Below are 13,611 nucleotides of genomic sequence, written 5' to 3'. Positions count from 1 at the left end.
CCGGTACTAAAGGGGGGGTCTTTAGTACCGGTTGGAGCCACCAACCGGTATTAAAGGTGGTGCGCTACCACCCGCAGTGCACAATGTTTAGTCCCACCTCGCTAGTTGAGAGGAGCTCGCACCGGTTTATAAGCCCCACCGCGGCTACCGTGTCGAGCTCCTCTCTAAGCAGGCCTTTGTGGGCCTATTGCAAGTCTTCTGCCCTGTGGGGCCTAATGGGCCGTACGGGCCTGCATCCTGGCCCAACTAGAGATTGGGTTTCTAGTCGTATGCAGGCGGTGCAGGCCCAGTAGGCGGGCTGTTTTTGCTTTATTTCAAAAATAAAAATAAAAAAAATCCTTACCAACCGGGACTAAAGGTCCCCCAGACTACGGCGCGCCTCGTGCCACGTGGTGGGCCTTTGGTCCCGGTTCATGTTGAACCGGTACTAAAGGGGGGGGCTTTAGTCCCCACTCTTTAGTACCGGTTCCAGAACTGGTACTAAAGGTCCTTACGAACCGGTACTAAAAGTCGTTTTTCTACTAGTGTATCCGCTAAGTACTTGGGGCAGTTCCGCTTCCAGTGACCGTTCCCCTTGCAATAAAAGCACTCGGTCTTAGGTTTGGGTCTGTGCTTTGGCTTCTTCCCGACAATTGGCTTACCGGGCGCGGCAACTCCCTTGCCGTCCTTATTGAAGTTCTTCTTACCCTTGCCTTTCTTGAAACTAGTGGTTTTATTGACCATCAACACTTGATGTTCCTTTTTGATTTCTACCTCCACTGATTTCAGCATTAAAAATACCTCAGGAATGGTTTTCACCATCCCCTGCATATTCTAGTTCATCACAAAGCTCTTGTAGCTAGGTGGGAGCGACTGAAGGATTCTGTCAATGACCGCCTCATCCGGGAGGTTAATGTCCAGCTGGGACAAGCGATTGTGCAACCCAGACATTTTGAGTATGTGCTTGCTGACAGAACTATTTTCCTCCATCTTACAACTGTAGAACTTGTCGGAGACTTCATATCTCTCGACCCGGGCATGAGCTTGGAAAACCATTTTCAGCTCTTGGAACATCTCATATGCTCCGTGCTGCTCGAAACGCTTTTGGAGCCCCGGTTCTAAGCTATAAAGCATGCCGCACTGAACGAGGGAGTAATCATCAACACGCGTCTGCCAAGCTTTCATAACGTCTTGGTTTGGTGGGAGGGGTGCTTCACCTAGCAGTGCTTCTAGGACATATGCTTTCTTGGCAGCTATGAGGAAGATCCTCAGGTTTCGGACACAGTCCGTATAGTTGCTACCATCATCTTTCAGCTTGGTTTTCTCTAGGAATGCGTTGAAGTTGAGGTTGACATGAGCGTGGGCCATTTGATCTACAAGATATTTTGCTAAAGTTTTTAGACTAAGTTCATGATAATTAAGTTCATCTAATCAAATTATTTAATGAACTCCCACTCAGATAGACATCCCTCTAGTCATCTAAGTGATACATGATCCGAGTCAACTAGGCCGTGTCCGATCATCACGTGAGACGGACTAGTCATCATCGGTGAACATCTTCATGTTGATCGTATCTTCTATACGACTCATGCTCGACCTTTCGGTTTCTTGTGTTCTAAGGCCATGTCTGTACATGTTAGGCTCATCAAGTAAACCTAAGTGTTTTGCATGTGTAAATCTGGCTTACACCCGTTGTATGTGAATGTTAGGATCTATCACACCCGATCATCACGTGGTGCTTCGAAACAACGAACTTTCGCAACGATGCACAATTAGGGGAAACACTTTCTTGAAATTGTTATGAGGGATCATCTTATTTACTACCGACGTTCTAAGCAAATAAGATGCAAAAACATGATAAACATCACAGGCAATCAAATAGTGACATGATATGGCCAATATCATTTTGCTCCTTTGATCTCCATCTTCGGGGCGCCATGATCATCATCGTCACCGGCATGACACCATGATCTCCATCATCGTGTCTCCATGAAGTTGTCTCGCCAACTATTACTTCTACTACTATGGCTAACGGTTTAGCAAAGAAGTAAAGTAATTACATGGCGTTATTCAGTGACACACAGGTCATACAATAAATAAAGGCAACTACTATGGCTCCTGCCGGTTGTCATACTCATCGACATGCAAGTCGTGATTCCTATTACAAGAACATGATAAATCTCATACATCACATATATTTCATTCATCACATCCTTTTTGGACACACATCACAAGGCATATGCTACAAAAACAAGTTAGACGTCCTCTAATTGTTGTTGCATGTTTTTACGTGGCTGCTATAGGGTTCTAGCAAGAATGTTTCTTACCTACGCCAAAACCACAACGTGGTATGCCAAATTCTATTTACCCTTCATAAGGACCCTTTTCATCGAATCCGATCCGACTAAGGTGGGAGAGACAGACACCCGCTAGCCACCTTATGCAACTAGTGCATGTCAGTCGGTGGAACCTTGTTGGGGAACGTAGTAATTTCAAAAAATTTCCTACGCACACGCAAGATCATGGTGATGGCATAGCAACGAGAGGGGAGAGTGTTGTCCACGTACCCTCGTAGACCGTAAGCGGAAGCGTTAGCACAACGCGGTTGATGTAGTCGTACGTCTTCATGATCCGACCGATCCAAGCACCGAACGTACGGCACCTCCAAGTTCAGCACACGTTCAGCTCGATGACGATCCCCGGGCTCCGATCCAGCAAAGCTTCGGGGATGAGTTCCGTCAGCACGACGGCGTGGTGACGATGATGATGTTCTACCGGCGCAGGGCTTCGCCTAAACTCCGCGATGATATGACCGAGGTGGAATATGGTGGAGGGGGGCACCGCACACGGCTAAGGAACGATCCGTAGATCAACTTGTGTGTTATGGGGTCCCCCCCTGCCCCCGTATATAAAGGAGGGAGGGGGAGGTGCGGCCGGCCCCCTTGGGGTGCGCCTGGAGGAGTCCTACTCCCACAGGGAGTAGGACTCCCCCCTCTTGCCTTGGTGGAGAAGGAAAGGGGGGAGGGGAAAGAGGAAAGGGGGGCGCCGCCCCCCCCTTCCTTGTCCTATTCGGACTTGGGGGGAGGGGGCGCGCGGCCTGCCCTGGCCGGCCCTCCTCTTCTCCCTCATGGCCCACTAAGGCCCATTAACCCCCGGGAGGGTTCCGGTAACCCCCGGGTGTTTCGGTAAAATCCCGATTTCACCCGGAACCTTTCTGATGTCCAAACATAGGCTTCCAATATATCAATCTTTATGTCTCGACCATTTCGAGACTCCTCGTCATGTCCGTGATCACATCCGGAACTCCGAACAAACTTCGATACATCAAAACTTATAAACTCATAATAAAACTGTCATCGTAACGTTAAGCGTGCGGACCCTACGGGTTCGAGAACAATGTAGACATGACCTAGAACTATTCTCGGTCAATAACCAATAGCGGAACCTGGATGCCCATATTGGCTCCTACATATTCTACGAAGATCTTTATCGGTCAAACCGCATAACAACATACTTTGTTCCCTTTGTCATCGGTATGTAACTTGCCCGAGATTCGATCGTCGGTATCCAATACCTAGTTCAATCTCGTTACCGGCAAGTCTCTTTACTCGTTACGTAATGCATCATTCTGCAACTAACTCATTAGTCACATTTCTTGCAAGGCTTATAGTGATGTGCATTGCCGAGAGGGCCCAGAGATACCTCTCCGACAACCGGAGTGACAAAACCTAATCTCGAAATACGCCAACTCAACATGTACCTTCGGAGACACATGTAGTACTCCTTTATAATCACCCAGTTACGTTGTGACGTTTGGTAGTACCCAAAGTGTTCCTCCGGTAAACGGGAGTTGCATAATCTCATAGTTACAGGAACATGTATAAGTCATGAAGAAAGCAATAGCAACATACTAAACGATCAAGTACTAGGCTAACGGAATGGGTCATGTCAATCACATCATTCTCCTAATGATGTGATCCCATTAATCAAATGTCAACACATGTCTATGGTTAGGAAACATAACCATCTTTGATTAATGAGCTAGTCAAGTAGAGGCATACTAGTGACTATATGTTTGTCTATGTATTCACACATGTATCATGTTTCCGGTTAATACAATTCTAGCATGAATAATAAACATTTATCATGAAATAAGGAAATAAATAATAACTTTATTATTGCCTCTAGGGCATATTTCCTTCAGTCTCCCACTTGCACTAGAGTCAATAATCTAGTTCACATCGCTATGTGATTTAACACCAATATTCACATCTGCATGTGATTAATACCCATAGTTCACATCATCATGTGATCAACAACCAAAGGGTTTACTAGAGTCAATAATCTAGTTCACATCGCTATGTGATTAACACCCAAAAGAGTACTAAGGTATGATCATGTTTTGCTCGTGAGAGAAGCTTAGTGAACGGGCCTGTCATATTCAGAGCAGTATGTATTTCGCAAATATTCTATGTCCACAATGCTCTGCACGGAGCTACTCTAGCTAATTGCTCCCACTTTCAATATGTATCCAGATTGAGACTTAGAGTCATCTGGATTGGTGTAAAAGCTTGCATCGTTGTAACTTTAACGACAGGCTCTTTTATCACCTCCATAATCGAGAAACATCTCCTTAATCCTCACTAAGGATATTCTTGACCCATGTCCAGTGATCTACTTATTAGATCAAAATTGTATTCCTTTGCCAAACACAGAGCAAGGTATACAATAGGTCAGGTTCACAGCATAGCATACTTTATAGAACCTATGACTGAGGCATAGGGAATGACTTTTCATTCTCTTTCTATTTTCTGCAATGGTCGGGTCTTGAGTCTTACTCAACTTCACACCTTGTAACACAGGCAAGAACTCCTTCTTTGGTTGTTCCATTTTGAACTATTTCAAAAATTTATCAAGGTATGTACTCATTGAAAAATCTTATCAAGCATCTTGATCTATCTATATAGATCTTGGTGCTCAATGTGTAAGCAGCTTCACCGAGGTCTTGCTTTGAAAAACTCTTATTCAAGTATCCTTTCATGCTATCCAGAATTTCCATATCATTTCCAATTAACAATATGTCATCCACATATAATATTAGAAATGCTACAGAGCTCCCACTCACTTTCTTATAAATACAGGTCTTTCCAAAAGTCCGTATAAAACCATATGCTTTGATCAACTCATCAAAGCGTATATTCCAACTCCGAGATGCTTGCACCAGTCCATTGATAGATTGCTGGAGCTTGCACATTTTGTTAGCATCTTTAGGATTGACAAAAACTTTCTGGTTGCATCATATACAACTCTTCTTTAATAAATCCATTAAGGAATGCAGTTTTGACATCCATTTGCCAGATTTCATAAAATGTGGCAATTGCTAACATGATTCAGACAGACTTAAGCTTCGATATGAGTGAGAAAATCTCATCGTATTGAACACCTTGAACTTGTCGAAAACCTTTTTGTGACAAGTCGAGCTTTGTAGATAGTGACACTACTATCAGTGTCCTGTCTTCCTCTTGAAGATCCATTTATTTAACATGGCTTGCTGATCATCGAGTAAGTCAATCAAAGTCCATACTTTGTTCTCATACATGGATCCTATCTCAGATTTCATGGCCTCAAGCCATTTCGCGGAATCTGGGCTCATCATCGCTTCCTCATAGTTCGTAGGTTCATCATGGTCTAGTAACATGACTTCTAGAACGGGATTACTGTACCACTTTGGTGCGGATCTTATTCTGGAAGACCTACGAGGTTCGGTAGTAACTTGATCTGAAGCTTCATGATCATCATCATTAACTTCCTCACTAATCGGTGTAGGCATCACTGGAACTGATTTCTGTGATGAACTACTTTCCAATTTGGGAGAAGGTACAATTACCTTATCAAGTTCTACTTTCCTCCCACTCACTTCTTTCGAGAGAAACTCCTTCTCTAGAAAGGATCCATCTTAGCAATGAATCTTGCTTTCGGATCTGTGATAGAAGGTGTACCCAATAGTTACCTTTGGGTATTCTATGAAGACGCACTTCTCCGATTTGGGTTCGAGCTTATCAGGTGAAAACTTTTTCACATAAGCATCGCAGCCCCAAACTTTAAGAAACGACAACTTTGGTTTCTCGCCAAACCACAGTTCATAAGGCATCGTCTCAACGGATTTTGATGGTGCCCTTTTTTTTAAAAGTGAATGCAACTGTCTCTAATGCATAACCCCAAAACGATAGTGGTAAATTGGTAAGATACATCATAGATCGCACCATATCTAGTAAAGTACGATTACGATGTTCGGACACACCATTACATTGTGGTGTTCCAGATGGCGTGAGTTGCGAAACTATTTCACATTGTTTCAAATGAAGACCAAACTCGTAACTCAAATATTCGTCTCCACGATCAGATTGTAAAAACTTTATTTTTCTTGTTACGATGATTTTTCCACTTCACTCTGAAATTCTTTGAACTTTTCAACTATTTCAGACTTATGTTTCATCAAGTAGATATACTCATATCTGCTCAATTCATCTTGTGAAGGTCAGAAAATAACGATACCCGCCACAAGCATCAACACTCATTGGACCGTATACATCGGTATGTATTATTTCCATCAAGTCAATAGCTCGTTCCATTGTTCCGGAGAACGGAGTTTTAGTCATCTTGCCTAAAAGGCACGGTTCGCAAGCATCAAATGATTCATAACCAAGTGATTCCGGAAATCTATCTTTATGGAGTTTCTTCATGTGCTTTACACCGATATGACCCAAACGGCAGTGCCATAAATAAGTTGCACTATCATTATTAACTTTGCATCTTTTGGCATCAATATTATGAATATGTGTATCACTACGATCGAGATCCAACAAACTATTTTCATTGGGTGTATGACCATCGAAGGTTTTATTCATGTAAACAGAACAACAATTATTCTTTGACTTTAAATGAATAACCGTATCGCAATAAACATGATCAAATCATATTCATGTTCAACGCTAATGCCAAATAACATTTATTTAGGTTTAACACTAATCCCGAAAGTATAGGGAGTGTGCGATGATAATTATATCAATCTTGGAACCACTTCCAACACACATCATCACTTCACCCTCAACTACTTTCTGTTTATTCTGTAACTCCTGTTTCGAGTTACTAATCTTAGCAACCGAACAAGTATCAAATACTCAGGGGTTACTATAAACACTAGTAAGGTACACATCAATAACATGTATATCAAATATACCCTTGTTCACTTTGCCATCCTTCTTATCCACCAAATATTCAAGGCATTTCTGCTTCTAGTGACCATTTCCTTTGCAGTATAATCACTCAGTTTCAGGCTTTGGTACAGCTTTGGGCTTCTTCGCGGGAGTGACAACTTGCTTGTCATTCTAGTTGAAGTTCCCTTTCTTTCCCTTTGCCCTTTTCTTGAAATTAGTGGTCTTGTCAATCATCAACACTTGATGCTCTTTTCTTGATTTCTACCTTCGTCGATTTCAGCATCACGAAGAGCTCGGGAATCGTTTTTGTCATCCCTTGCATACTATAGTTCATCACAAAGTTCTACTAACTTGGTGATGGTGACTAGAGAATTCTGTCAATCACTATCTTATCTGGAAGATTAACTTCCACTTGATTCAAGCGATTGTACTACCCAGACAATCTGAGCACGTGCTCACTAGTTGAGCGATTCTCCTCCATCTTTTAGTCATAGAACTTGTTGGAGACTTCATATCTCTCAACTCGGGTATTTGCTTGAAATATTAACTTCAACTCCTGGAACATCTCATATGGTCCATGACGTTCAAAATGTCTTTGAAGTCCCGATTCTAAGCCGTTAAGCATGGTGCACTAAACTATCAAGTAGTCATCATATTGAGCTAGCCAAACGTTCATAACGTCTGCATCTGCTCCTGCAATAGGTTTGTCACCTAGCGGTGCATCAAGGACATAATTCTTCTGCGCAGCAATGAGGATAAACCTCAGATCACGGATCCAATCCGCATCATTGCTACTAACATTTTTCAATACAATTTTCTCTAGGAACATATCAAAATAAACATATGAAAGCAACAACGCGAGCTATTGATCTACAACATAATTTGCAAAATACTACCAGGACTAACTTCATGATAAATTTAAGTTCAATTAATCATATTACTTAAGAACTCCCACTTAGACAGACATCTCTCTAGTCATCTAAGTGATCACGTGATCCAAATCAACTAAACCATGTCCGATCATCACGTGAGATGGAGTAGTTTTCAATGGTGAACATCACTATGTTGATCATATCTACTATATGATTCACGCTCGACCTTTCGGTCTCCGTGTTCCGAGGCCATATCTGTATATGCTAGGCTCGTCAAGTTTAACCTGAGTATTCCGCATGCGCAACTATTTTGCACCCGTTGTATTTGAACGTAGAGCCTATCACACCCGATCATCACGTGGTGTCTCAGCACGAAGAACTTTCGCAATGGTGCATACTCAGGGAGAACACTTCTTGATAATTAGTGAGAGATCATCTTAAAATGCTACCGTCAATCAAAGCAAGATAAGATGCATAAAGGATAAACATCACATGCAATCAATATAAGTGATATGATATGGCCATCATCATCTTGTGCTTGTGATCTCCATCTTTGAAGCACCGTCGTGATCACCATCGTCACCGGCGTGACACCTTGATCTCCATCGTAGCATCGTTGTCGTTACGCCATCTATTGCTTCTACGACTATCGCTACCGCTTAGAGATAAAGTAAAGCAATTATAGGGCGTTTTGCATTTCATACAATAAAGCGACAACCATATGGCTCTTGCCAGTTGCCGATAACTTCGGTTACAAAACATGATCATCTCATACAATATAATATAGCATCACGTCTTGACCATATCACTTCACAACATGCCCTGCAAAAACAAGTTAGACGTCCTCTACTTTGTTGTTGCAAATTTTACGTGGCTGCTACGGGCTTTAGCAAGAACCGTTCTTACCTACGCATAAAAACCACAACGATAGTTCGTCAAGTTGGTGCTGTTTTAACCTTCGCAAGGACCGGGCGTAGCCACACTCGATTCAGCTAAAGTGAGAGAGACAGACACCTGCCAGCCACCTTTAAGCACGAGTGCTCGTAACGGTGAAACCAGTCTCGCGTAAGCGTACACATAATGTCGGTCCGGGCCGCTTCATCTCACAATACCGCCGAACCAAAGTATGACATGCTGGTAAGCAATATGACTTGTATCGCCCACAACTCACTTGTGTTCTACTCGTGCATATAACATCAACGCATAAAACCTAGGCTCTGATGCCACTGTTGGGGAACGTAGTAATTTCAAAAAAATTCCTACGCACACGCAAGATCATGGTGATGGCATAGCAACGAGAGGGGAGAGTGTTGTCCACGTACCCTTGTAAACCGTAAGCGGAAGCGTTAGCACAACGTGGTTGATGTAGTTGTACGTCTTCACGATCCGACCGATCCAAGCACCGAACGTACGGCACCTCCGAGTTCAGCACACGTTCATCTCGATGACGATCCCCGGGCTCCGATCCAGCAAAGCTTCGGGGATGAGTTCCGTCAGCACGATGGCGTGGTGGCGATGATGATGTTCTACCAGCGCAGGGCTTCGCCTAAACTCCGCGACGATATGACCGAGGTGGAATATGGTGGAGGGGGGCACCGCACACGGCTAAGGAACGATCCGTAGATCAACTTGTGTGTTATGGGGTGCCCCCTGCCCCCGTATATAAAGGAGGGAGGGGGAGGTGCGGCCGGCCCCCTTGGGGTGCGCCTGGAGGAGTCCTACTCCCACCGGGAGTAGGACTCCCCCCTCTTGCCTTGGTGGAGAAGGAAAGGGTGGAGGGGAAAGAGGAAAGGGGAGCACCGCCCCCCCCCTTCCTTGTCCTATTCGGACTTGGGGGGAGGGGGCGCGCGGCCTGCCCTGGCCGGCCCTCCTCTTCTCCCTCATGGCCCACTAAGGCCCATTAACCCCCGGGAGGGTTCCGGTAACCCCCGGGTGTTTCGGTAAAATCCCGATTTCACCCGGAACCTTTCTGATGTCCAAACATAGGCTTCCAATATATCAATCTTTATGTCTCGACCATTTCGAGACTCCTCGTCATGTCCGTGATCACATCCGGAACTCCGAACAAACTTCGATACATCAAAACTTATAAACTCATAATAAAACTGTCATCGTAACGTTAAGCGTGCGGACCCTACGGGTTCGAGAACAATGTAGACATGACCTAGAACTATTCTCGGTCAATAACCAATAGCGGGACCTGGATGCCCATATTGGCTCCTACATATTCTACGAAGATCTTTATCGGTCAAATCGCATAACAACATACTTTGTTCCCTTTGTCATCGGTATGTTACTTGCCCGAGATTCGATCGTCGGTATCCAATACCTAGTTCAATCTCGTTACCGGCAAGTCTCTTTACTCGTTACGTAATGCATCATTCTGCAACTAACTCATTAGTCACATTGCTTGCAAGGCTTATAGTGATGTGCATTACCGAGAGGGCCCAGAGATACCTCTCCGACAATCGGAGTGACAAAACCTAATCTCGAAATACGCCAACTCAACATGTACCTTCGGAGACACCTGTAGTACTCCTTTATAATCACCCAGTTACGTTGTGATGTTTGGTAGTACCCAAAGTGTTCCTCCGGTAAACGGGAGTTGCATAATCTCATAGTTACAGGAACATGTATAAGTCATGAAGAAAGTAATAGCAACATACTAAGCGATCAAGTGCTAGGCTAACGGAATGGGTCATGTCAATCACATCATTCTCCTAATGATGTGATCCCATTAATCAAATGTCAACACATGTCTATGGTTAGGAAACATAACCATCTTTGATTAATGAGCTAGTCAAGTAGAGGCATACTAGTGACTATATGTTTGTCTATGTATTCACACATGTATCATGTTTCCGGTTAATACAATTCTAGCATGAATAATAAACATTTATCATGAAATAAGGAAATAAATAATAACTTTATTATTGCCTCTAGGGCATATTTCCTTCAAACCTCTCTCACGTAAGTGTACGTGTAAAGTCGGTTCGGGCCGTCTCATCCCACGATACCGCCAAAACAAGATAAGACTAGTAGTGGCAAGTAAATTGACAAAATCTACACCAACAATAATATTGTGTTGTACTCATGCATAGAAACTACGCATAGACCTAGCTCATGATGCCACTGTTGGAGATCGTTGCAGAAAATAAAAATTTTCTACGCATCACCAAGATCAATTTATGGAGCAACTAGCAACGAGAGAGAGAGGAGTGCATCTTCATACCCTTGAAGACCGCGAGATGGAAGCGTTACAAGAACATGGATGAGGGAGTCGTACTCGAAGCGATTCAGATCGCGATGGATTCCGATCTTAGCGCCGAACAACGGCACCTCTGCGTTCAACACACGTGCACCCCGGTGACGTCTCCTGCGCCTTGATCCAGCAAGGAGGAGGGAGAGGTTGAGGAAGAGGGCTCCAACAGCAGCACGACGGCGTGGTGGTGATGGAGTGGCAGTACTCTGGCACGGCTTCGCCAAGCTCTTACGGGGGAGGAGAGGTGTTGGGGAGGGGAGGGGCTGCGCTTTGGATGTGTTGCTGCAGCCCTCCCCTCGCCCCTCTATTTATAGGAGGAGGGGGAAGGGGGCCGACCCCCTTTAGATGAGATCTAGAGGGGGGCGGCCAAGGGGAGGGGGCTTGCCCCCAAGCAAGGGGGCGCCCCCTTTAGGGTTCCCCCCCCCCCAACCCTAGGCGCATGGGCCCAAGGGGGGTGGAGCCCAGCCCTCTAAGGGCTGCTTCCCTTCCATCTACAGCCCACGAGGCCCTCCGGGAGAGGTGGCCCCTCCCAGTGGACCCCCGGAACCCTTCCGGTGGCCCCGATACAATACCGGTATGCCCCCGAACTTTTCCGGTGACCGTATGACAACTTCCCATATATAAATCTTCACCTTCAGACCATTCCGGAATTCCTCGTGACGTTCGGGATCTCATTCGGGACTCCGAACAACATTCGGTAATGACATACAAGTCTTCCTAATAACCCTAGCGCCATCGAACCTTAAGTGTGTAGACCCTACGAGTTCGGGAATCACGCAGACATGACCGAGACAGCTCTCCGGCCAATAACCAACAACGGGATCTGGATACCCATGTTGGCTCCCACATGTTCCACTATGATCTCATCGAATGAACCACGATGTCGAGGATTCAAGTAATCCCGTATACAATTCCCTTTGTCAATCGGTACGTTACTTGCCCGAGATTCGATCGTCGGTATCCCAATACCTCGTTCAATCTCATTACCGGCAAGTCACTTTACTCGTTACATAATGCATGATCCCGTGACTAACCACTTAGTCGATACCTCTCCATCATACGGAGTGACAAATTCCAGTCTTGATTTGTGCCAACCGAACAGACACTTTCGGAGATACCTGTAGTGCACCTTTATAGTCACCCAGTTACGTTGTGACGTTTGGTACACCCAAAGCACTCCTACGGTATCCGGGAGTTACACAATCTCATGGTCTAAGGAACTGATACTTGACATTAGAAAAGCTTAACCAAACGAACTACATGATCTTGTGCTATGCTTAGGATTGGGTCTTGTCCATCACATCATTCTCCTAATGATGTGATCCCGTTATCAATGACATCCAATGTCCATAGTCAGAAAACCATGACCATCTGTTGATCAACGAGCTAGTCAACTAGAGGCTTACTAGGGACATGTTGTGGTCTATGTATTCACACATGTATCACGGTTTTCGGTTAATACAATTATAGCATGAATAATAGACAATTATCATGAACAAGGAAATATAATAATAATCATTTTATTATTGCCTCTAGGGCATATTTCCAACAAGTAGTGCGCGAGTGGGTCAGGGCGCCGCTGGTCTGGCTGGGGCGACACCGGAGCAAGAGGCAGCGTACCTCGAGCACTGGCGCCAGATCCGGGTGGCCGAGGAGCGCCGCGACGGCGAGTATCTTGAGATGCTCGAGTGGGACACCGAGGCCGAGCAGCTTGAGGCCGAGGAGGAGGCGTGCCAGGACGCCGTGGCCCAGGCAGCGGCACTGCCCGCGCCGGCACAACCCGCACCCGACATGACCACGCTTTGGAACACGGCGTTCGCCTGGGCCGGTCCGGCGCCAACGCTCATCGACCTCACGAACCCCGAGGACGACGACGACACCTAGGGCAGCATGCCAGCGCGTAGTTTTTAGTTTGTTTTTATTTTTATTAAATGCTAATGTGGACGCGTGGACTCCCGCCTGTTGGAGATATGCCCTAGAGGAAATCATGTATGATGATATTTCCTATGTGTTTATGAATAAAGATAGTCCTTAGACATTATCAATGATGTGTATCAGCAAGTATGTGACTTGTTTGTGGGACTATGCATTGTATGATGACTGTCCTAAAAGGTCCCTAGTCGAAAGGGTTGTGTGGACGCGCAGCCAACTAAACTAGCATATGACACGGTCGATGGCTTGGTCTCACTAGCCATGAAGCATTGGATGCTAACCTGATAATATGGACTTGGAAAGGTCTGGTCGGATTTGACGTAGTCGGATCCGAGTCGAGATAAGGTAC

This window comes from Triticum dicoccoides, chromosome 3B (genome assembly GCF_002162155.2).
Source record: "Triticum dicoccoides isolate Atlit2015 ecotype Zavitan chromosome 3B, WEW_v2.0, whole genome shotgun sequence".
Classification (NCBI taxonomy): Eukaryota; Viridiplantae; Streptophyta; class Magnoliopsida; order Poales; family Poaceae; genus Triticum; species Triticum dicoccoides.
Note: the sequence above shows the minus strand (reverse complement) of the source record.